The sequence below is a fragment of the Lepidochelys olivacea genome (genome assembly GCF_965140295.1).
Source record: "Lepidochelys olivacea isolate rLepOli2 genome assembly, chromosome: 5".
NCBI lineage: Eukaryota > Metazoa > Chordata > Testudines > Cheloniidae > Lepidochelys > Lepidochelys olivacea.
The window spans coordinates 107,211,713-107,234,593 of record NC_140415.1 but is presented as its reverse complement, the minus strand read 5'-3'; the positions used below and the strand labels follow the sequence as shown (position 1 = coordinate 107,234,593).

Below are 22,881 nucleotides of genomic sequence, written 5' to 3'. Positions count from 1 at the left end.
ATTGAGCTGTAGCTCATGAAAGCTTATGCTCAAATAAATTGGTTAGTCTCTAAGGTGCCACAAGTACTCCTTTTCTTTTTGCCTAGTTCAGGCACGCTGGGACCTCTCTTCCTCTGGAACTTCCTTTCCGCAAGAGCTTTTCCTGCTAGCTCTCCTATGCCTTTTATTAGCCCCACGGGGCTCCCCGCTCCACCAGGTGATTCATCCCTTTGAGTGGAGCTTGTTACAGGTACCCTCGGCATCTGCCTCACTTAAAGGGCCAGCCAAGTGATAGCATGCAATTGAGGTTCTTCCCTACATGATATTCAAATAAGATAGTCCACACAAGGTTTTGTTCTGATCTAATATAATACACAGTAAGGTCCCAAAGAAAACAGTGATCAAATAACCGATTTGATAACCTGCTTTATTACTTGGGTTCAAGTGCAGGGCAGCTAAGGAACGTGCAGTAGGACCAATGCAGCGAGAGTGAGAAAATAACCTAATCTTTTATATCGATCTCTGATCGTTCATAAGGAACAAGCACAGTGATTTATAGCCCTGAGTAAGGAAAGTATCCCTATTCAGGACAGCATATAGGCATGTGCTTAGACCCATTGAAATAATTGGGACAGGAGTCCACGCTTACATTTCAGCACATGCTTAAATGTTTTCCTGGACTGGGGCCTTGGTCAGTATTTTGGTTTCCTATTTGTAGTCAATATATAAGGCTACCATACATGCCTGATTGTAAAAGTATTTAAAATAATAGATAATTAATCAAAAATTTTACCACAGCTGTTGGAGAGCTAGTCATTTTTTTTAAGGAATGTAGTTTAATATTGCAGCTTTAAATGGCAGTGCAAAGAGTATTATTTATCCCTGGGTAATACCAGTGGAATAAACACTAGTCACACTATATAAAATGTTCTGCCATGCAGGTTCTCTGCAGATTTAAATGGTAAGAGAATATTTCTGCAGTCATATGCAAAATCTTGAACTACTGGTGTGATCAGAAGTTACTGGTACCTCATTAGCTATAACAGCGTAGGCAGGTAGTGATGTTCAGATAGTGCTGTATCTTATGCTAAAGAAGCCCTGAATGTTTTTCACCACACACATTTGTGAGAGACAATTGGTGTAACTAAGCATGCATCTTATGTCTGAGTTGTCATAGAAATCAATTGCTGAAAAGCGTAGTGAATAGGCAATGACCAGAATGTATCAAACTTGGAAGACAGAAGGGCAATAGGTAATACTAATCAATCACTATGTGGGAAAAACCTAATTAATTACAATAGTAATTATGAACTGATAAAGACAGAATGTACATTTCAAGTGGCACTTCAGGAGTAGTTTGCAGTGCCTCGTACAATTTCGTGAGCAAAAGATAGTCTCATCCTGTATTACAACTTGACATCCAAATGGTTAGATCACATTTCAGAGTGACTATGTTATCTCTTGGGTAATGGTTAAATGCTGATAAAAGATTGTGAAGTTCAGTGGAAAGATGGGACTCCTATTTATCTGGTGCTATCAGTCTGAAGAATCAATGAATTAAGCAAGATAGGCACCACTCAGGCTATGCTCCTATTGTCAATAGGCTACCATTTGGGTGTCTCAGGTGTCAGGGTGGATGTGATCCAAATGGGCAGTGGGGAGACCAGTTGACAGCATGCATACATTAATGACAGCTTCAATAAATCCTTGCTCTTGTTATGGAACTTAATAAATGAGCTTCTGTGTCTGAAATGTCTAATGCTGCTTATGTATGGTATATATGCAGTGTGAAAAGGGGAGTGGAGTGAGTTTAATGGCTGTCAGTTTTGTATGGCTTTTTGTTATACTTATTTCAGACCTAGAAGGCAATTTCAGACCGGGAATTCAGAATGGCAAGGTTGTCAGGGGTAAAAATATGCAGCCTATCTGTTAGAAAACAGCACAGAAATAAGAATTATATATATTTTTCATGCAGTACCTTAGTAACAGTCACCCAAATAATGATTCAGGATTCTCAGATGCCAAATAGGGGGAAGGGATCGTTACATATTACTTTTATTTTTTACAAAATCCTTAGTTATTAATTAGCTTATTTGAATGTCATATGCCTACCTATAATACAACCAAACAAAAACGCAAGCTAAATGAAACTAGGGTGGTGTATGTGGTTGTTGTGGTTTTTTTTATATATTCTTTGGGGGTTGTTTGTTTGTTTATATGACTAGATAAAACTTTGCTGACACAAATCATTATTTACTTTGGTCCATAACTGAACACATTACCCATGCTCCTCATGGACTCATAAACTTTAAGGCTGAAAGGGACCGTAATGATCATCTAGTCAGTCCTTTTGCATATGGCAGGCCACAGAACCTCACCCACTCACTCCTCTAGTAGACCCCTTAACCTCTGGCTGAGTTACTGAAGTTCTCAAATCATGTTTAAAGACTTCAAGTTACAGAGAATGCGTCATTAACTCTAGTTTAAACCTGCAGGTAACCTATGCCCCATGATGCAGAGGAAGGCAAAAACACTCCATGGTCTCTGCCAATCTGACCTGGGGAAAATTCCTTCCAAACCCCAAGTATGGTGATCAGCTGGACCCTGAGCAAGACCCACCAGCCAGCCACTTGGGAACAAATTCTCTATATTAACTCAGCGCCCTCCCCATCTAGTGCCCTATATCTGGCCATTGGGGATTTTTGCTGCTAGCAGGTGCAGATGGGCCACATGCCTTTGCAGGCAATCTCATCATGCTCTCCATGAATTTATCAAGCTCAGACTTGAAGCCATTTAGGATTTTGGCCTCACTGTTCCCCTTGGAAGGCTGTTCTAGAACTTCAGTCCTCAGATGGTTAGAAACCATCTAATTTCAAGCCTAAACTTCTTGATGTCCAGCGTATATCCATTTGTGCTTGTATCAACATTGGCCCTTCACTTAAATAACTCCTCTCCTCCCTGATATTTATCCCTCTAATATATTTATAGACAGCAATCATATCTCCCTTCAGCCTTCATCTGGTTAGGATAAACAAGCCAAGCTCCTTTAGTCTCCTCTCGCAAGATAGGTTTTCCATTTCTCTGATTATCCCAGTAGCCCTTCTCTGCACCTGCTCCATGAATTCATCTTTCTTAACATAGGAGACCAGAACTGCACGCACTATTCCAGACGAGGTCTCATCAGTGCCTTGTATAAGGGCAATAACACTTCCCTGTCTCTGCTGGGAAATACCTCACCTGATGCATCCGAGCATTGAATTAGCCTTTTTCACAGCCTTATCACATAGTCATCTTGTGATAAAGCAATACAGCCAGGTCTTTCTCCTGCTGTGTTGCTTTCAACTGATATGTTCCCAGCTTATAGCAAAAAATCTCTTTGTTAGTAAATCCCTAGTGCGTGACATACTGTCTCACTGTTAACTTGTGCTTCCCCTGTCTGTTGTACCCTCCTGTTAGAGAAACCAAGGGAGTAAGGGTAATATCTTTTACTGGATCAACTTCTGCTGGTGAGAGAGATAAGCTTTTGGCTTGAGGAATAGCTCTGTGTCTCTCAAAAGCTTGTCTTTCTCATAGCAGAAGTTGGCCCAATAAACAATATTACCTCAAAACCCGGTCTCTATGCTATCCTGGGACCGACATGGCTACATTGTGTCCACCTGTGTTGTCTGTCACTTTAGATTTAGATTCTAAGCTCTGTGGGGAAGGAGCTATGTTTCTGTCATATGTGTAGGCAGTGTCTTGCAGAATGGGGCTCAGTCTCTGATTGGGAGCTCTAGGGACTACCCTAGTACATATAATAAACAAGCTACTAATATAACAGATAGTCTTGACTCTTGTTGATTCAGGCTTGCTCAGACTAAAACAACCCAAAACCTTGGAATGAGGTACCTCAAGCCCAGATTTGGATCCCACTTTCACTCTCTAGCAATCTTCCTAGTTGCGTATACTCTTACATTGTTCCAGTACTTACACAGTGGTGGAATACAATGACTTCCCTGGGTGCCTCATTTACACCTCATTTCTGTGTACCATAACTATTAAACCCATCAATGTAGTCTTGAAATAGGGTTTTTACTATGGTAACTTGAATAGCCTCCTAAATGTCTCCGTGGGATGGTTGTGAAAAAATGAATGGCAACATCCTCATTTCAAGCATAGTCAAGTTAAGTCGTATTCAGCTTCTGTATTGTGCTCTCACTTCATGTGCATCTCCCATTAATATCAGTGGAAAATGTACACATCACTGAGGATGGAAGGGGGAAACAAAGCTGGGTAATATTGTGCAGATCTCATGAGACCTTTGCCCTTAGTCTCAGTTTATTTTTTAGACTCTGTTTATTTTACATCACTTGCTGAGATAACTTTCAAAACATACAGTGGTGCTTGCATAAGAGGGTTGCTTCTCTGAGACAATTACATAAATATAAGCCTACTTTGATGCTACATATAAAGTTCTTCATTACACTAGTGATGTAGGCCCATTGTGGGATCCTTACAGAGATGTCTTTCCTGTGCAGCGATTTGTGTTTTTAGGTATGAGGGCATGATTTGACCTGGAGTATTAAATAATGTTAGGAGTAGAGGTAAGCTCTATGGGCCAAATTCTGGTTCAGTGACAAAGGTGCAGTTCCCATTGACTTCACTGCAACTGTCTCTGTGGAACCAAGAATTTGTCCTCATAAATTTAGACTGTAGCTCATTTAATAACAGTTTGTTTGAAAAGTACAATGCCAAAAAAGAAAAACAAAAAGGTAACCATTGAGAATGTCTACCAATTATAAATATCACAGAGGGTGGTTCTGTGTTGTGCTGTAACGTGGTAAAAACAGAACTGTAAGTATCCAGAGTAGGGTGACCAGATGTCCCAATTTTATAGGGACAGTCCCAATATTTGGGGCTTTTTCTTATATAGGTGCCAATTAACCCCCACCCCATCCCGATTTTTCACACATGCTCTCTGGTCACCCTGATCCAGAGTATAGAGGCTTCTAAATCCAAAGCCGAAAGTTCACTTTCCAGGGATTGTCATTTCACATTAGTATCATTCTCTGAAATTTTCACCTTGTCCTCAAAAATGTCAGATATTGATGATAATAATTATCATCTTATTGAGCATGATACTTCAACCTCACCTGCCAGTTGCTTGCAGCTTGTTGGCATTTTTCAGCAAGCAGGTTTAAACTTTTGGTAGGCACTGGGAAGAGGAAAAAAAAAACCCTAAATGCTATGGAAAATGCAAGTTAATAAGATTTGTAACATACCTTTTTCATGTAGGGAAATAATTATACTTTAATTTAAAGAAAAGATATACCTTAAAAGAAATGGGTAAATGCTAGAGGATTTACATCGTGGAAGATATTGAATTCAACAAACTATTGTAGATTATTGTTTATTTCTTAAAGCACACATTTGGGGGTCATGAACTGCAAAGAAATGGAAAATGAAGGTTAAATTTTCCAACTCTGTAAAATAGTAAAAAATAGAAAAATAGCTCTTTTTCAGCAGTTACCCATTTTAGGAGAAAAGAGAACGTGTGATAGATCATCATTTTCAAGGATACACATAAATAATTAAAATAATTTAGCATTGGCTGACAGCTGACATACGGAATGAATGCTTGCCAGAAGGGTCATCAGAGCAATTTATGCCACAAAAACAGATGTAGGAGGTTGTAAATGGAAGGAACTGGGAGATTAAGAAGTTAGATTATAAAGCAATATTTATAAGTGATAAAAAAACTATTATTTTTCCCAAGCTACAAATAATATGCAATCAGTGTTGTGGGAAATGGAACTAGAAGATCATTAAATTCATCTTGAAATAAATTATAAAGATATGCACAAAGAAAAGTAAAGGTGCTTTTTAATTGCACCTCCTTTGTACTTGTATTTTCAGTTGTATACTGGAGAGCCAGATTCTTCACTGACAGTGTATCCCAAGTTCTAATCGACTTCAATGAGTTTGGCATGTGCAAAGAATGTAGTCTTAGACCCATATATAGTTTGAGCATACTGCTAAAGCACTGTTTTTTTTCTGTCAATGTGGAAAAGATTAAATAACTGAGATAAAATACATCCCTGTAGGGTGGTGATTGACATTGGGTATGGGTAAGTGGGGTTGACGGATGTTAGCTTTATTAGTAGCAAGGCTACAATCCAGTTTTCACAAACCATTAAGATAATTTACCAGGCTGATTAACATCATGTCTGTGTAAGAACTGTGAGCATTGGTAATAACTCATGGGTATTTAACAAGCTAATGATTTACCTCTGGTTCTGATATCAGTGGGGTTTTTTTTTGTTTTGTTTTGTTTTGTTTTCATTTTAAAAACAACAGTCCATTGAAACAACATTTGTTTTTAGTAGAATAGCATGTCGGGAAGAAGATTATAAATGGGTATTGTAGTTAATTACACAATTCATGTAGCATGAATGTTTTCATCAGAGAATGTCTTATGAATCATATCATTTAGTATATCTGACCTTTATTTGATACTTTATGTACTATACTCTTGTATGAATTCCACTTTATTATGCTGTTATGCAGCGGTGTTAATTTGTAGATGCTGTCCACCTACTATTTGTCTTTTTCTTGGAATCAAGATTTGCTGTTGTGAATGTAAAAATTTTATATATATATATCTTACAGGGAAAACTTGAGGTGTCTCACACTTTTAATCCTCCAGTCAGTGATTGTCTTGGGAGCATATTGTGGTAAACTGGTAAGTTTGTATTGATTTGCTTATTACCTTATTCAAATGAAATGTCATTTTGTGATATGGCTTTTAAAATAGGTGGTTTTTTAACTGCATATTTGACACTTGTGCGACTGTTGCTGGTCTGTGTCTAGTTTTGATGCCCACAATTCAGAAAGGATGTTTAAAAATGGGAGATGGTTCAGAGAGGAGTACTGAGAATGATTAAAGGACTAGAAAACCTGCCTTATGGTGATAGACTCAAAGAGCTCAATCTATATAGATTAACAAAGAGAAGATTAAGGAGGAGCATGGAGAATAAATATCTACATAGGGAACAAACACTGGACTTTTCAATCTAGCAGAGGAAGGTATAACATGATGCAGTGGCTGGAAGTTGCAGCTAGACAAATTCAAACTGGAAATAAAGCCTACATTTTTGACAATGAGGGTAATTAAAACAATTTACCAAGGGTCCTGGTGGATTCTTAATTGCTGACAATTTTTAAATCAAGATGGCATGTTTTTCTAAAAGATCTGCTCTAGGAATTATTTTTGGGAAAGTTCTTATGGCCTGTGTTATGCAGGAGGTCAGACTAGATGAGCACAATGGTCCCTTCTGGCTTTGGAATCTATTAAATAATCCTCTGCAGTGTTGTGGACTCAGCATTATCTGTTCCAGAAGTTTCAGGGATGTGCTTGCATTGCTCAGCAGAAGAGCTGGTTGCAATGTATTATTATTATTTATTTCCAAATTTTAACAAAACACTTTGCCAAAAATGTCCAGTATTTCCTTCCCCCCAGCGTCTTTAATTTACCAGCTCTGCTCAACAGCTATCTCGCTGGTTACAGGAGAAGTCTGAGGGGTAGCTGCATCCTGTTCAATCAATGCTTGGCTGACAGATGGTTTCTACACAGCTGAGATGAGTAAGGGAGTTAAGTTAGGAGGAAGTACTGAGGTTCCACAGGGGATCTGGCAAATCCCTTCCTCCCAATAATAAAGTCATTGTCTAAGGATCTTTTTTCAGAAAAGAAATACTTTGTTTTAATAAAAATATTTTTGCTGAATTTGACCTTCAGCTGGGAGAACAAGAGTGGTATTCACATATTCCTCAACTCTCAGAACAATTCTGAGAAATGCTACTGTCCAATGGATAGATCACTGCCCAGTGGGTGGGTGCATCAGGAGCCTTGGTTTCTATTCCTTTCTCTGCTATTGATTCACTGTATAACCTCAGGCAAGTAATTTAACTGCTCTGTGCTTCCTCTTCATTCATCCTAGTGAGAAGATACATATTGACTGTTCTTTTTGCAATAAAGTGGAAGTCACAGTAGCACTGGAGTCCAGGAACTCATGAATGCTAACCATGACAAGCTATATCATTGTTACTAAATCATTTACCTTTTCTGGGCCTCAGTTATTACATCTGTAAAATCAGGATGATAATATAATATACTCTCATTTATCCAAACTTCCTTGTTTGAAACAAGATTATGTCCTGCCCAACCCTCTGAAGATTTCCTTTGAGCTCATTCAGTGTTCCCCATGACATTCATGCAGTTGAAGTTGTATGGTACTCTGCTACTTTAAATGTGTGTTGCAAAGATTAATGAGCTAATTCTAGCAAAGCCCCTGCAAAATAGAGGTCCCATTCATGCAGAATACTCCATTCAAACAGCACTAAAAGAAGTAAGTGAGAGTTTGATGCATTAAGGGCTTGTGGAGTCACGCTCAAAATACTATGCAACTGCTTGTTGTTACTTTCATTACAGTATTTACTTAAATATACTTGATCAGTAAAAATGTATGTTGGTGGTATAGCTGGGACCACTGGCCACTCTCGTGTGATATCCTACTTTCAGCTCTGGTCAGTTCTTCAAGCAATGTAAGGAAAGCTTTTAAGCAGATATAGTCTTTCATTTATAAAAGCACCACACATTTCAGAGCCCGCTCGTGGTGGCAACATGCAGCTTTCTGGGCCCTCATTGCTGTGTGAAGAGGGACCCTTTGAACTATCCTGCCACCTACCATACCTTTGAATAACAATATCAGCTACTCCACACAGTCAGTGTCTGATATTTTAGAGGAAGATGAAAACAGTCCTGTCAGTTGTGCAAACTGTGCCTGGAGGAACAATTTCTTCCTGATCCTTGCAGGTGAATAACAGCTTAATTTGTGCCCTAAATCGTGTGATTTGATCACTCATAGAATTATTTTAGCTAGCATATTTGCAAATTTTATTAAAAGTAATAAAATTATCTAGTCCATGTTGTGCTGTTCTTAGTATAAATGTACTCCCAGTGGTTCCATTCAGTAGTATGTTTTGTCCAAGACAAATAAGAATGATCCTAGAACCAAATGCATACCCTTAAGCAGAATTATCTACATCTCCAGTTTTTCAAACAAACTTCTATTTGCAGTATTTAGCCAGTGATTTTAAAGAAAATTAAGTAAATAAATATGAGATAAATATGCAAACTTATATTTTATATAAAAAAGAAATCTTAGCCCTGTGTTTGTTTGTTTTTTTTGCTCTGAGTAATAATTTCCTCTGCATGTTGAAGATCTTATTACTCAAGTTTAGGCTATGGGATTATGAGAAAATGCCTCTAATCATGTGTCCTAAACATTCAAAAATAAAATTATTTGGAGCAATCATTGGAGATTAAAAGCCTGGGAGGCAGGGAGAAACAAATTAACATGAATAAATTATGTGCTTAGATGCTTTTTTTTTTTTAACCTAAACCTACCTAGGTATTGCCTATTATATGCTGTATGCTATATGCCATGCTAAATCATTCTAAACTTTCACAGTTTCTTTTGGAGATGGTTTCAGTGCTGTATCAAGTGTCACGTATTTCACCAAATTTTAGCTTGACAAATTAAGTGCTAAAGAGGATGATTCTAGGAGTGAAACAATTTCTCCAATTTATGAAAACTTTATAAATCAGCTAATTTTACCTAACTGAAAATCTATTAAAAATATAACCAGGTTACAGCTTCTGCTCTACAATATCAGAAGGACAATAGATGACTCTGAATTAAAGTAAAAAAATAATGCATCTTTGTTAGCCTGGAAGTGCTATTTCAGTCTTTGAGATGTATTGGGGTTCCAGCGTCTTTGTTCTTTAAAGGAGTAACAAAAAGGCCATGTCTACATGAGCACTTACTGTGCAGCAAACTCCAGCATGCTGTGCGTTGTGTCCGTGTGGACGTTCTTTATGTGCACTAAAAGTTGCCTTTGGCACATTGAGTACTATGTCAGAGTGCACTAGGAAACTTTTAGTGTGCATCAGCAGGGTCTACACAGTCACTTAGTGCATAGCATCCTGGAATGCTGTAGATTTACACCCTCTCTTTGCCACACAGTAAGTACTCATGTAGACATGCTCTCAGAGTAAATGTTGTTGCCATTTAAGTCAATGGCAAAACTCCCATTAACTTCAGTGGGGCCAAGATTTCATCCTTAGACTTTTATGAATGGAGAAATTTCTGCCTAGCTCTCAGTGGCACTTTCTTAAGTTACACCAACAGAAGGAACTTTGTAGGAAACTGGGTCAATGCTGTTCGTGAAAGACAACTGCTGTATTTGTAGCTGATGAAAAAAGGCAGAATTAATGGAGTGGGAAGGGAAAGAAGCCAGAATATTATACTTCTTTTGATCATAGAAAGGAAAAAAAAACAGAACAATAATGATAGCTTCACTATCAAACTTTTTAATATACTGTGGTCATATTCTGAATATGAGTGGAAAATAAAAACATTAAAATTGTTAACACTAACTGTCAGCTAGATGTCTTTAGGATTTAGGAAAAAGGATTTGGAGGCTATAACTTCTGTATCATTAGTTTGAATCCAGGGCAGGTTGTTTGAGATTGAAAATTATTTAAGTCTCACAGTAATTTGGTGGTCTATATGAAATCTGCTGGTAGACTGACTCCAAATGCGACAGACCAATGACCATGTGATGAAACCAGCACAACTTATTATACTAGATTGCATCTTCTTTCAGTCTCATCAGACAGATCAAAAATCAAATTGGCCATGTACAAACTGCACCTCATACCTAGTTATGTTCCCTTTGGTTCAAAGATGGTGGAGCAGCTTGTGGAAATCTGAACTGATATTTCTTTTTTTGGTTAGACAGAGAACTTCAGTCTCTAGGGTTTGTCAGTTTAGAACCTTTTGCCAGTACTAAATTCACTTTTTAAAACAACCTATTGTCTAATCAAGGTAAACATTTAAGAAGGAGAAACAACTCATATTAAATCTATACTATCCGAAAAATGTCCTTAGAAGAATGTTAGAATGGCTTAACTCAGGCAGTCACCTCTCTTGAAGCAGCAGTGATTAGGAAATCAGTCTTAATGGAAATACAGAAGAGCTTGCGATAGCACAGAATTATTGCTAATGAATATGTTTTCTCGTCCAAAACTGGAGGGGTTTTAAGTAATTTAGCTCTTTTGGAGATCTGACATCATGTGGACAAACACCCAAAACAAGCAAGGAAATCTTGTTAGACCAAAGTCAGGCATTTTTGAAACACAATAATCAAAAATGTCTGTTACCCCTATCTTAATAATTAAAAATTGCAAGTGCTCTTGGCTACCACACAAGAAAGTAAAGTTACATTAGAATTTTACACAAACATTGTCACAAGTTACCAGTTATGTGACATACGGACAATGTGAACATTTAGTTTGTGACGAGGTAGTGTGTAAAATCTGCCACACACTAAGTGTCCCTGCAGATCCTGCTGTCATGCATTTGTGGTAAGGATAAAGTGAAAACTGCCAAAAGCCAAGCAGAATTGGACCTTGCAAAGGGAATTAAAACCAATAGTAAAAGGTTATATAGATGTGTAAATAAAAAGAAAACAAGGAAAGAAGAAGTGGAAAAAATTCATAGGCAGGAGTTGTAGACCAAGCTGGATGAGCAAGCATCTCAGAGAGGTGATTAAGAAAAAGCAGAAAGCATACAGGGAGTGGAAGATGGGAGAGATCAGCAAGGAAAGCTACCTTATTGAGGTCAGAACATGTAGGGATGAAGTGAGAAAGGCCAAAAGTCAAGTAGAGTTGAACCTTTTAAGGGAATTAAACCAATAGTAAAAGGTTCTATAGCCATATAACTAAGAAGAAACAAAGAAAGAAGAAGTGGGGCCACTAAACACTGAGGATGGAGTGGAGGTTAAGGATAATCTAGGCATGGCCCAATATCTAAACAAATACTTTACCTCAGTCTTTAATAAGGCTAAAGAGGATCTTAGGGATAATGGTAGCATGACAAATGGGAATGAGGATTTGGAGGTAGATATTACCATATCTGAGATAGAAGCGAAACTCAAACAGCTTAATGGGACTAAATCGGGGGGCCCAGATAATCTTCATCCAAGAATATTAAAGGAATTGGCACCCGAAATTGCAAGCCCATTAGCAAAAATTTTTAATGAATCTGTAAACTCAGGAGCTGTACCGTATGATTGGAGAATTGCTAACATAGTTCCTATTTTTAAGAAAGGGAAAAAACTACAGGCCTGTTAGTTTGACATCTGTAGTATGCAAGGTCTTGAAAAAATTTTTGAAGGAGACAGTAGTTAAGGACATTGAAGTCAATGGTAAATGGGACAAAATACAACATGGTTTTACAAAAGGCAGATCGTGCCAAACCAACCTGATCTCCTTCTTTGAGAAAGTTACCGATTTTTTAGACAAAGGAAACACAGTGGATCTAATTTACCTCGATTTCAGTAAGGCGTTTGATACCATGCCACATGGGGAATTATTAGTTAAATTGGAAAAGTTGGGAATCAATATGAACATTAAAAGGTGGATAAGGAATTGGTTAAAGGGGAGACTACAACGGATCACACTGAAAGGTGAACTGTCAGGCTGGAGGGAGGTTACCAGTGGAGTTCCTCAGGGGTCAGTTTTGGGACCAATCTTATTTAATCTTTTTATTACTGACCTCGGCACAAAAAGTGGGTGTGTGCTAATAAAGTTCACGGATGATACAAAGCTGGTAGGTATTTCCAATTTAGAGAAGGACCGGGATGTCATACAGGAGGATCTGGATGACCTTGTAAACTGGAGTAATAGTAATAGGATGAAATTTAATAGTGAGAAGTGTAAGGTTATGCATTTAGGGATTAATAACAAGAATTTTAGTTATAAACTGGGGGTGCATCAATTAGAAGTAACGGAGGAGGAGAAGGACCGTGGAGTATTGGTTGAGCATAGGATGACTATGAGCCGCCAACGTGATATGGCTGTGAAAAAAGCTAACGAAGTCTTGGGATGCATCAGGAGAGGTATTTCCAGTAGGGATAAGGAGGTTTTAGTACAGTTATACAAGGCACTGGTGAGACCTCACCTGGAATACTGTGTGCAGTTCTGGTCTCCCATGTTTAAGAAGGATGAATTCAAACTGGAACAGGTACAGAGAAGGGTTACTAGGATGATCCGAGCAATGGAAAACTTGTCTTATAAAAGGAGACTCCAGGAGCTTGGCTTGTTTAGCCTAACTAAAAGACGGTTGAGGGGAGATATGATTGCTCTCTATAAATATATCAGAGGGATAAATACTGGAGAGGGAGAGGGATTATTTAAGCTCAGTACCAATTAGAAACAAGAACAAATGGATATAAACTGGCCACCAGGAAGTTTAGACTTGAAATTCGATGAAGGTTTCTAACCATCAAAGGAGTGAAGTTTTGGAATAGCCATCCAAGGGAAGCAGTGGAGGCAAAAGATCTGTCTGGCTTTAAGATTAAACTCAATAAGTTTATGGAGGAGATGGTATGATGGGATAACACGATTTTGGTAATTAATTGATCTTTAAATATTCATGGTAAATAGGCCTAATGGCCTGTGATGGGATGTTAGATGGGGTGGGATCTGAGTTACCCAGGAAAGAACTTTCAGTAGTATCTGGCTGGCGAATCTTGCCCACATGCTCAGGGTTTAGCTGATTGCCATATTTAGGGTTGGGAAGGAATTTTCCTCCAGGGCAGATTGGAAGAGGCTCTGGAGGTTTTTCGCTTTCCTCTGTAGCATGGGGCATGGGTCACTTGCTGGAGGATTCTCTGCTCCTTGAAGTCTGTAAACCACAATTTGAGGACTTCAATAGCTCAGACATAGGTGAGGTTTTTCGCAGGAGTGGGTGGGTGAGATTCTGAGGCCTGCGTTGTGCAGGAGGTCAGACTAGATGATCATAATTGTCCCTTCTGACCTTAGTATCTATGACCGCTAAACATTGAGGATGAGGTGGAGATTAAAGATCATGTAGGCATGGCCCAACACCTAAACAAATACTTTGCCTCCATTTTAATGAGGCTAATGAAGGGCTTTGGGAAGTGCAAGGTGGCAAATGAGGTAGAAATTACCACATCTGAGGTGGAATTTAAACTCAAACTGCTTAATGGGACTAAATCAGGATGCCCGGATAATCTCCATCCAAGAATATTAAAGGAACTACCACATGAAATTGCAAGCCCAATAGGAATTAATGAATCCGTAAACTCGGGGGTCGTTCTCTATGACTGGAGAATTGCGAATATATTACCTATTTTTAAGGCAGGAAAAAGTGGTCTGGGAAACTACAGGCCTGCTAGTTTGACCTCAATTGTATGCAAGGTCTTGGAACAAATTTTGAAAGAGAAAGTAGTTAAGGACATAGAGGTTAACAGTAATTGGCATAAAATACAACATGGTTTTACAAAAGGTAAGATTGTGACGGACAACCTGATCTCCTTCTTTGAGAAGATAACTGATGTTTTAGACAAAAGAAATGCAGTAGATCTAATCTAACTTGATTTCAGCAAGGCATTTGTTACAATTCCACATGGGAAATTATTAAGTAAACTGAAGAAGATGGAGATGGATATGAGAACTGAAAGGTGGATAAGGAACTGGTTCAAGGGGAGACTACAACCAGTCATACTGAAAGGTGAGCTGTCAGGCTGGAGGGAGTTTACTATTGCAGTCCCTCAGGGATTGGTCTTGGGACCAAATTTATTTAATATTTTTATTACTTACCTTGGCATAAAATGCGAGACTGTGTCATCTGCAAACTTTATTTGCACAAAGTTGGGAGGTATTGCCAATACTGAGGAGGACCAAAATATCATACAAGAAGAGCTGGATGATCTTGTAAACTGGAGTAATAGAAATGGGATGAAATTTAATAGTGCAAAGTGTAAGGTCATGCATTTAGGGATTAACGATAAAAAAATTTCATATCAGCTGAGGATGTATCAATTGGAAGTGATAGAGGAGGAAAAAGACCTGGCTGTAGTGATTGATTACAGGCTGAGTATGAGCTGCCTTTGCGATGCGGCAGTGAAAAAGGCGAATACAATCCTAGGATGCATCAGGTGAGGTATTTCCATTAGAGATAGGGAAGTGTTATTACCATTATACAAGGCACTGGTGAGACGTCATCTGGAATCCTATGTACAATTCTGGTCTTCCATGTTTAAGAAAGATGAATTCAAACTGTACCAGGTGCAGAGAAGGGCTACTGGGATGTTCTGAGGAATGGAAAATCTACCTTATGAGAGGAGACTCAAAGAGCTTGTCTTGTTTAGCCTATGCAAATGAAGGCTGATATGATATATGATCGCTGTCTATAATTATACCAGAGGGATAAATACCAGGAAAGGAGAGAGGTTATTTAACACAAAAACAGACGGGTCATCTGGAAGTTTAGGTTTAAAATTAAGTGAAGGTTTTTAACCATCGGAGGAGTGAGATTCTGGAATAACCTTCCAAGGGGTGTAGTGGGGGGAAAAAATCTAACTGGTTTCAAGACTGAGCTTGATAAATTTATGGAGAGAATGGTATGATGAGGTTACATACAATGGCATGTGGTCCATCTGTAACTGCTAGCAGCAAATATCTCCAACGGTCAGTGACGGGACACTATATGGAGAGGGCTCTGAATTACTACAGAGAATTCATTCCCAGGTGTCTGGCTGGGGAGTCTTGCCCACATGCTCAGGGTCTAACTGATCGCCATATTGGGGTTGAGAAGGAATTTTCTCCTGGGTCAGATTGGCAGAGACCCTGGGTGGAGGGTGCCTTCCTCTGCACTAAGGGGAACATGTTACTTGCAGGTTTAAACTCGTGTAAACTCTGAAACTTGAAGTCTTTAAATCATTATTTGAGGACTTCAGTAACTCAGTCAGAAGTTACGGGTCTATTATAGGAGGTTCTGTGGCCTGCAATGAGCAGGGCGTCAGACTAGATGACCATGTTGGTCCCTTCTGACCTTAAAATCTATGAGTCTGTGATTCAGAAATTTGACTTTTTTTTTTTTTTACAGTCTGAAGCAATGAAAATCTTACTCCCCATTCATTGCGTACACTTACCCTTCATGGTCACGTACTCTCTGTCAACTTCTCAAAATACATACACAAATAAATAACGTATATAGGCTTATCAACCTTTAAAAATATTTTTCCATAAATGTAAAGGAGTCATAAATGTTTGGCTTTTGAATATGAGGTCTTCAACCTGAAAAGGCTGTGAAATGCCAATCTAGTCCAATCTCCATTCCTGCCATTTTGGATTTATTCTTTACAGTACATTTTCTACATATCATCCAGCCTAATTTTCAGTCTTTTCAGTGATGATACCCTCTCGTATCTCTTGAGAGAGAGCGTTACAGAGTATAGCAAAACCACCGCTTCATTCAGAGACTGTAACTACAATGATGAGTAATTTTTTTTGTTCCGCTTCCAAGCCTCCAGAGCCAGGTAAGTCCTTACAGAAAGTATTCTCCTCTACCAGGACTATTATTCTGTAAGACCACTGAAATAGTTTCCTGTTGCTGGCTCAAGTGAATAAGACCAGATAGAAAAAGATTTCTGCTTGTATTGGATTTACCAGTCCAAGCCTCTTGAGGAGGATTTTATTATTGCAACCAACATGCTTGGCAATTTGCTTGCTGGCCTATCAGTAATTGGAAACTGCAGCTGAAATTGATTATAGATATTTTTGTGGCCACCTGAAACAAACTGCCTTTTTTTTGAGATGTTGCAATGTAATATTCCTTCATGCCTTTTTCATACTGTACTGGTGAGAGAATGATCTCTTCATTTGCTAATGAAACTACAGCTTCTCTGTATTGAGGGCACATTCACTGTAGCTTCCTGAAGCAAGGACAGTCTCACTAAAATATCACTGAGATAAGCATGTGCACTATAGGTTAACTCAGTGGTTCTCAAACTGGGGCCACCACCTGTTCAGGGAAAGCCCCTGTGGGCCGGGCCGGTTCGTTTATCTGCCGCATCCGCAGGTTCGGCCGATCGCAGCTCCCACTGGCCGTGGTTCGCCGCTCAAACCAATGGGGGCTGCAGGAAGGGCGGCCAGCACATCCCTAGGCCTGTGCTGCTTCCTGCAGCCCCTATTGGCCTGGAGCAGCAAACCGCGGCCGGTGGGAGTCGCGATCGGACGAACCTGTGGACGCGGCAGGTAAACAAATCGGTCCGGCCCGCCAGGGGCTTTCCCTGAACAAGCGGCAGCCCTAGTTTGAGAACCACTGGGTTGAATGCTTTCTTGTATACCCTTTGCTATCACAAATATAAAAATATCTTTGTGAAATAGATCTTAAGTACAGGTTAGGCTAAATATTTATAGCATTTATGGATGACAATATCCTCTACAGTGCAAGTGTGACTTCTGGTGACCTATTTTCTTGTACACACACCCACACATCCGGGATGAGCAAAGACTTGTGTGAATTTTCCTGAGTGTTATGGATCAGTTGATGTAATGTAGAATATTTAATAATGGTCATTGCAAATGTTTTTACTGACTTTCTAGAGTCAATATTGTTTTGAGACCATTCCGGTTTATAAATGGAAAATATTAAATTATTCCCAGAGAACCTCTCTGCAGTTGGATCATGACAAGATATTTTGTATGTAGAGCTGGTCAAAAAATTTCTGATTGAATGGTTTTCTATTGCAAAATGCTGATTTGACAAAGTCAAGACATTTAATGGAAATATATTGATTTCATTTTTAATAAAAAAATCAACAGAAATTATTTGACTTCTTCATTTTGACAAGGTTGAAGCTCTTTGTTTTGACTTTATCATTTTAACTTTTGTGTTAAATATTAATTTATCTTATATATGTATGTGTATATATATATATATATATAGATAGATATATGTATGTAAAATCTATGAATATTTATATTATTCCTTATAAAATCCGTTTTTGTTTTTTTTGTAGGTGGTAGGGATGAACTAGTAGATGTTATGTGGGATTGGTAATGGAATACAGATCTTTCCAGATCTAGGCAATTTTATAAAGTCCTTTCTAGTTTATTAGTGACTGAAAGGAGTTTTAATGTTACTGAATGTTGCACAGTTGAACTATGTCCTAGTAAAGAGGGGGTTTTCTAATAAATTGGGCCTGATGAATTGCCCTGTTATCTGAATGTGCATCCTATCTTTTCCAGCATGGAAAAAAGTGAGGATTAGCTGCTTCTGAACAGTTGATCTTTTCTTCCCATAAACCATGTAGCATCCTCTGACGGGTACTGAATCCATTCATGGGGAAAGACAGTGGAGATAGGTTGGGTTGGCAGCTTTGAGGAAAGAGTAGAAAGTCACCCTTCTCATGTCTCACAGGGGATCTGCTTGGTGACCCATTATTTAAACTTATACATTTTCATGGCATCCTTTACATTTTGTATTTTACTTCTATAGTAAATGTATCAATAATAAGCCTATATAATTTATTTGTGGGGGCTTTGTTGTTTGTGTGTGTGTGTGTGTGTGTGTGTGTGAGAGAGAGAGAGAGAGAGAGGGAGAGAGGTGGACAGAGAATACCTGACCTTGGAGAGTAAAACTGTGCAGAAAGTGTGGAAGTGAGATTTTCTTTGTTTAAGACTGTAACAAAATTTTAACACCTCATTATGCCCCTGATTGAGTTTAGTGATCCCTCACCCCTGTGGGTTGCAACCCATCTGTTGAACAACTCTGGGCTAAGGATTCCTTGTCAAGATCCTGAGAGCCAGAGATGGTTGCATATGGCCCCAGAGTTTGGCAGTTTCTTCTTCACTTTCTTCTGCATGGATGATCTTGCTCTGGTCAGATCCTGGGAGATCACTGGCTTCCTCGAGGCCAAATATCACTGAGTATTCACTTGGAGGGATTGTTTAAAAGAATTGTATGTTCTGTTTTAAAAAGTACAAAAGTAAATGATGAAAAACTATTAAAACTGCTTTCAACATTAATATATTCGCTGAAGCTCTATTTTACAACTTTAAAGTGCTAAAGTTTGAATGAGATATAGAGAGTTGAAATTTTATAATGCATACTCCTTTGTATTATTTGTTTGTAGTGGTCTATTAGAGAGACTGTAATAAATTTGGTGAACTGTTTCTGTTTATAGTTCACTTGACAAATGTCCAGGCAAGTTTATATATTAATTATTCTTTCATTTAGGAATTGGTGACATTATTAGAGTGTGGCAATCAGAGTATCATCATAATTGGGTCATGTGACAATGGTAATCACATAATGTCACTTTCTTCTGACACTGGACAAGGAACTTTATTCTAATATGGAGAACTATTATATCTACAAGTCTCTCTCTCACACACACACAGAGCTGTAAAGTTGTCTGCTTAGTACTTCCCCAAAGCCTGGCATTCATTCTGAAGACTTAAGGAGACTACTTACATATCCTCGCACTGGACCCAGACCCTATGTGGAATTCACATTGATTTGAATAACGCACATGCAAAGTTGATGCAGGATCAGGCCCACTGACTCTGAAGATGGAATTTTTTATTTTCATTGGTGGCTTTCATTTTGAAGTTTGATACATTATTATACACCCAGTCATTGTGATGTTAAGTCAAGGTACTATAGAAATAGTGTAATTCTTGTTGTGTTCTAAAGCAGTGTGGGATTTCTCAAAGGCATAATAAATCCTAAAGCACCAATCAACCTAATTAGAAGCAAATAATGTAATGCTGGTGCTACTCTATATCAATGAATTATAAGAAATGAAAAACAGTGGCAAAAGAACAACTCTGTGTTGTTCAGTGTCTGTTCCTGTAGTTGAAATACTAGTTTTAAAGTACAAAGCTTTGATTTTTGCTTTATCTTTATAATAAATCAGTTTAATGAGTTTTCTCATGGATAAATGAAAATAATTTGTATATCTCATCTTTTGGGTGCATACATTAAGAGCTGTCTTCAGCTTTGCTTATCCCATATGTCCAAGGTTTCTCCTAATTTAAATGACTTACATTATGCAGCTGAGTCAGTTAAAGTATATAAAACTGATACTCTAGAGCATGGGTAGTGAATATAATAGGCCAGGGAGGATAAGCCTCCCAAAACCCAGTCTGTGGCCCCACCCATGCTCTTCCCCGAGGCCCCGCCCTCCCTCTGTCTCTCCCCAAAAACTGACAGGAGGTTAGCTCAGGGTGGCTGCCTGGAACTTGGGGCTCAGGCAGGCCAGCCAGCCAGCAGCCTGGGACTCCGGCCAGCCAATGTTTGGTCTGGCCAGAGGCCTGGGGGCTGGGCTGGCTCGGGCTGCCAGATAGTTTGTTTACATTTCACAGACTCCAGAGTAGTGGTGGGCAACCTGCGGCCTGCACGCGGCCCATCAGGGTAATCCACTGGTGGGCTGCCAGATAGTTTGTTCACATTTGCACGGCTGCCTGCAGCTCCCAGTGGCTGTGGTGACCAGCATGTCCCTGCAGCCTGTGCCGTGAAAATGTGAACAAACTATCTGGCAGCCCACCAATGGATTACCCTGATGGGCTGCGTGCAGGCCGCAGGTTGCCCACCACTGCTCTGGAGTCTGTGAAATGTAGGTAGATGTATGAGAAGAGCTACAACTTGCCCTAAATAACAAATAATTTGTATTTTTGTCTTTGAAAGTAAGCACCATAAATGTGTTAGAAGTGCAGTGTTAGAACTGACTCTGAGCAGCTTTAAACAGCATAATCAGATCATAGAACTCACACAGGCTACCTGTATCATTGAACCTTAACACCCTGAGCCTGATTCTCCTCTCTCTCTGTGTAAAGCAGAAGCAGTTCTACTAAAATAAATGGGAATCTGGTCCTGTGAATATCCATGTGCAATTAAATAATCCTAGTACTCAGTGTTAAAGATAATATTCTGACTTTAACTGTGGCCACCAAATGGAAGTTCTTACTCAGGCAACACCTCCATTCAAGTAAATGGAATTTTTTATGTGGCAGTTAAAGAATGCAGAATCAGGTTTCACGTAAGATACTTATTCCATTGTAGCTCTATGAAACAACTGAGATTACAGTATTCATTATCAACCCATTACACATTATCAACTGTGTAACAGTTTTCAAAATCTTTTTCTGGGGTGGATGAAGACTGGAAGTAAGAAGAGAAAGTGTTAGAAAACTGACCCGTTAACCCAAGGCAGTGATGATGATGATTCAAGTCAAACCACTATATATTGTTATATATTTCTGCTGTGCCTATTTTATTTAAAATGTAAATCATGACACATGCCCTTCCACACAGTAGAATATGTCTTCACCTAAATCCCTCTGTTTAATATGGCAGCATGTCATATCTCAGAAAAAATATCTTCTGAATAATTCTGGAAAGATGAAGTGAAAATCAAGGTATATGAATAGTTGTGAAAAATATTCATAGTGAATTAAAATGGCAATTTCAGTAAATGGCTTCTGCAAACATTGGGCATGATTCTCATGTACAGTTCAGTTACTGTGCATCTCTCTGGCAGCACAAAGGAGCTGGAGAGGATCGATCCAGCACTTACATTCTCGGGATTCCCCCTGGATTGGGGGAAATCCCCAGAAGCTGTAGAGCCACTGTAGCAGCTCTATACCCCCTACCTTTCCAGGGCAACGCATACGGGGCATTCCTGGAAGAAAGGGGCTTCTCTGTGTACACAGCTACCATTCATATTGGCATAGGAGATCGGAAATGCAATTAACATTCAACAGAACAATGAAACTAACTAGACACAATAGGCTGTCAAAAGCACAAAGCAAACTAAAAATATGGATCATTTAAATCTTTTAATAGTCTTTATTGTGTTCCTTACTGCAAAATCAATGGGTATGATGTTTTCAGATGGGAATTTGATTTTCAAATTGATAGTGTCCTTTTAACCTATGTTTGCTGAAGACTATTATTGGATCATGGTTGTTTTCACATTTGTTGAAGGTTTCCTGTTCTGTCTGGTATTTTTATCAGATCAATTATTCAGTCTCCTGCTGAAATTTTCTTCTCTCATGTATGTTCATATCTGTAACCTAACTAAATGATATACTTTTTTGAGCAGTATTGCTTTCTGTCTTAACCAGCCAGGCAGAGTTTTAACATTCATTCTAAAAGAAACAGAACTAAATATCAATAATAATCCCTTATATGAATATTATACCTATCTTGAATTCCCTTATATGAATATTGTATTCTCATCCATCCTCCTGGTTGAAGGTAAGGGCACAGGCACATGCATCCTGGAGATGAATGCATAACTGCACAGATGGTGTTGAGGGGAGGGCTTTGGCTACTGTGACCATAGGCTGCTGTTCTGGGAAGAATGATACTTGAGCAGAGAAGAGGTCCACCTGACCAAGAAGGGGAGCAGCTTCTTTGCTCACTGATTCACCAACAATGGCGGATTAGCCACTGGGCCAACGGGGCCTGTGCCCAGTGGCCCCAGCCAATTGGGGGACCCAAAAAAATGAGCACCCCTATGCCCCAACTTGTGCAGTCCACCTGCCCACCCAGAGATCCTGCTGGGGAGCAGCATCAGAGCACAGAGGCCTTCCCTGCTCCATCCACCAGGCACTTCTGCAGGGGAGCAGGACAAGCCCCTGCACCCTGACCCCATTTCTGCAGCAGGAGCACAGAGGAGAGGGAGGGAGGTAGACTGCAGGCAGAAGAGGTGGGGAGGGTCCCCCACTCTGGCCCATGGCCCCACAAAAGCTTAATCTGCCTCTGCTCACCAACCTGGGGAAGAGTGCTTTCAAGTAGGTTCAAATGGGGCAGATGACAAAAGCCCACAGGTAAGCGTAAAAAGGTGACTTTAAAAGACGGTAGAGGTTGAGGTCGGAGGGTCACAGATAATTACAACAGGGGCATCGGAGGAACAAGATGGAAATCAGTGGGGAAATCTACTCAATATCTTAGATGTCTATACACAAATGCAAGGGGC

The 22,881-nt window shown here is 39.2% G+C and overlaps 1 protein-coding gene across 2 annotated transcripts in view; it reads left to right on the top strand.

Moving 5' to 3' along the window:
- The window catches only part of PTPRD (protein tyrosine phosphatase receptor type D), a 1,732,979-nt gene that overhangs the window by 412,041 nt on the left and 1,298,057 nt on the right, over positions 1 to 22,881 (top strand). For both annotated transcript variants that reach the window (XM_084628881.1, XM_084628884.1), the window contains one exon: positions 6,628 to 6,700. The gene's annotated coding sequence lies outside the window, so the exon portion shown is untranslated. The remainder of the gene's footprint in view (positions 1 to 6,627; positions 6,701 to 22,881) is intronic.